This window comes from Elephantulus edwardii, unplaced genomic scaffold (genome assembly GCF_000299155.1).
Source record: "Elephantulus edwardii isolate Elephantulus edwardi_28Jun2011 unplaced genomic scaffold, EleEdw1.0 scaffold00260, whole genome shotgun sequence".
Taxonomy (NCBI): Eukaryota; Metazoa; Chordata; class Mammalia; order Macroscelidea; family Macroscelididae; genus Elephantulus; species Elephantulus edwardii.
In genome coordinates this window covers 3,891,954-3,895,433 of record NW_006400010.1, presented here as the reverse complement: position 1 = coordinate 3,895,433, position 3,480 = coordinate 3,891,954, and positions in this window count along the sequence as shown.

Genomic DNA, 3,480 nt, shown 5'->3' with positions numbered 1-3,480 from the left:
GTAGAGTAGAGGGACAGCGCAGGAGGGGAAGACCCTCTTTGAGGTGGATTGCTTCAGTGACTGGGGTAATCGGGATGGATGTGTCAGAGGCATTGAGATTGGTACAGGATAGAGCAGGGTTTAGGGCTCTTGAACATAGGGTCGCTATGAGTCGTAAACGACTCGACGGCACGTAACAACAACAACATTTCAACTTTGTTTAAAAAATATAATACTGAAATTCAGAATTTAGACCTCAGTCAGTCATCAGTACTTCCATTTTCTTGCTCAGTAGATAAAATATTGGTGTGACATACCTGATATCAGTGTTCATGTGCAAAGAAAGGAAAAACTCATGTTTTTTAAAGAGAATGTGATGTCAATATCAGTTTTCAGAGCCAATATGCATTCAAATTCGTTTATGCTAATTCTGTTAAATTTAATTTGCCACCTATAGCTTAAATCAAGGGTGATTGGATTGCCTGTCTATATTTTATGCAGATAATAGAGATAATCCCTGATTTGTGATGGTCTTCAGTTATTCTGACTCTAGTATATTGATTCTGACATATTTATTAGTAAGTATTATTGTCCTTTATTGTTATTATTGTTATGTGCCATTAGGTCAACTTAGACTTATAGCAACTCTTACCAAAGATTCTGAAATCTGTTCTATCCTGAGCCAGCCTCCCAATTTCCAACACACCTACCAGCATTGTCACAGTCACTGTATTAATTAATCTTATCCGGGTTCTTCTTGTCTTGTGGTGACCCTGTGCATGGTTTTGAGGGATATATCCTTTATCCATATCTTTTCAATCTGTATGCTAAAAAATAATTCAAGATGCTGGATTTTAAGAAGAAGAATATGGCATTAGGATTGGAAGGGATTCATCAATTACCTGCTTTATGTAGATGCTATAACCTTGCTTGCTAAAACTGAGGAGGACTTAAATTGATTGCTTTAGAAGATCATGGGCTGCAGCCTTTAGTATGGATTGTACCTCAGCATCAGGAAAGAGAAAATCCTCCCCACCGGGCCAGTTGGCAGCATCATGATAGATAAAAAAGAGATTAAAGTTTTTAATGATTTCATCTTGCTCACATCCACAATCAATACTTTTGGCACCAGCAGTTCTGAAATTAAAAGATTAATTGCATTAAGAAAAACTTCTGTCAGGGTCCTTTCAGTGTCAGTCTAAAGAGTGAGGTGGACCTAATCATGGTCATGATTTTCCCATTTTCTTGCTATGCATCAGAAAGCTGGACAGTGACTAAGAATGACAGAAGAATTGATTCCTTTGATCTGTGGCATTGGAGAAGAATGCTGAAGATCCCATGGACTGCTAAAAGAACAAACAGGTCTGTCCTAGAGAGAGTCAAATCAGATGGCTCCTTGGTAGTAAAGATTTTTAAACTCTTCTCACGACCTTTTATTATCAAAGCCTTTATACATTTGATCTTTACTTACCTTTGGAGGTTGAAAACAATACATGTACATGTATAATTAATCCTTTAACAAACATATACATGACAAAATACAGAAAGTTAAAAATGTGTTGAACATGAAATCAAGATGGTGATTGGAATGCAAAAATTGGAAACAAAGGAGGAGGATTGGTAGTTGGAGAATATAGTCTTGGTGACAGTAGTGCAATCAATTATTTATTCATTACAAACACCTTTTTTATAAAAACATAAATGATAACTATGCACATTGCCTTCACTTGATGGCACAGGAATCAGATTGACTAGATCAGTGGAAAGAGACATTGGCAAAGGTCAATATTAGCAGTCAAAACCAGGCGAGGGACTGACTTATGTGCAAGTTCTAATTAAAGCTGAAAATAGTTAAAACAAGTCTACAAGAACCAAATTACACATTTGAGTTGTTCCCACATGAATTGAAAAATCATGTAAAGAATAGATTTGATGAAGTAAACACTAATGAATGAAGACCAGGCGACATATTGATTATCATCCATGAAGAAAAGAAAAGGTGATCACAAAAAGAGGCGAGAAAGAAGATTGGATGTCAGAAGAGACCCTACAAATTGCACTTGATTATATAGAAGCTAAAACAAAGGGACAAAATACTGAAGTAAGAGAAGTAAGTATTTTAAAGGGCATCTAGGCCACTTAAGAACAAAAAACAAAGTATCATAACAAAATGTACAAGGTGCTGGAGTTAGAAAAACAAAAGGAAAGAACACACTGAACATTTCTCAAGGTATAAGAACTGAAGAAAAAAAATTCAAGCCTTGATTTGCAATACTGAAGGATTCTATGGTATAATCTTGAATGAGGCAGGAAGCATCAATAGAAGATGGAAGGAATACAAAGTCATTATACAGAAAAGAATTATTGGTTGACAGTCAACCATTTCAAGAAGTAGGATAGGATCAAGAACCAATGATAATGAGCAAGAAGGCCAAGCTGGATTGAAGGCATTGATAAAAAAAGAAAATAAAATCAGAGATTGATGGATATCAGTTGAGGTACATCAACAAACAGCTGCAGCCATGAACACACTGCATAGCCTATGCCAAGAAATTTGGAAGAAAACTGCCTTTTGAACTGGATGTAAAAGATTCATATTTGTCCTCATTGCAAATAAAGGTGTGCAAATTATTGAACCATATCATTAATATCACATGTTGTTGTTTTGTGCCATCAAGTCGCCTGCTATTCATAGTGACCCTATCTATGAACAACAACTCTAAACCCTGCTCTTTCCTGTACCAATCTCACTGGTTCAGACATACCTACCTCCATTACCCCAGTCACTGAATCAATCCATCTCATTGAGGGTCTTTCTCTCCTACTCTGTCCCTCCACACTCCCAAGCATGACGTCCCTCTGCAAGACCTGGTTCCTCCTTGCAACATGTCCAAAGTATGCCAGACAAAGCTTCAAAATCCTTCCCTTCAAGGAGCAACCTGATCTCACCCTCTCTAGGATGAACTATTTGTTCCCCTAACAGTCCATGGTATATTCAGTACTCTTCCCCAGCAGTACAGCTCAAAGTTATCATTTCTCCTTCTATCATCCCTCGTTGTTGTCCAACTTTCTGATGCAAAAACTATGGCCTGGATCAGGTACACTTTAGTCTCCAGACTGATATCGTTGCTCTTCAGTACTTTAGAGTGGTCCGTAACAGCAGACTTTCCCACCGCAATACATTTTTTTAAATTTCCTGACTGCTGGTGCCAAGAGTGTTGATTGCGGGGCTAAGCAAACTAAAGTTGTTAACGATCTCAATCTCTTCACCATCTATCATGATGCCACCATTCGGCCTAGTAGTAAAACATCTTTGTTTTTTTTTTTTAATATTGAGCTTCAATCCTTATTGAAGGATGCAGTCCTTGGCCTTCTGCAGCAAGCACTTCAGACCCTCCTCAGTTTCAGCAAGCAGGGCAGTGTCATCTGCATAATACAGATTGTTGATAAGTGTTTCTCCAGTCCTGATGCCACATTCCTCCTCATAGAGCCCAGCCTCCT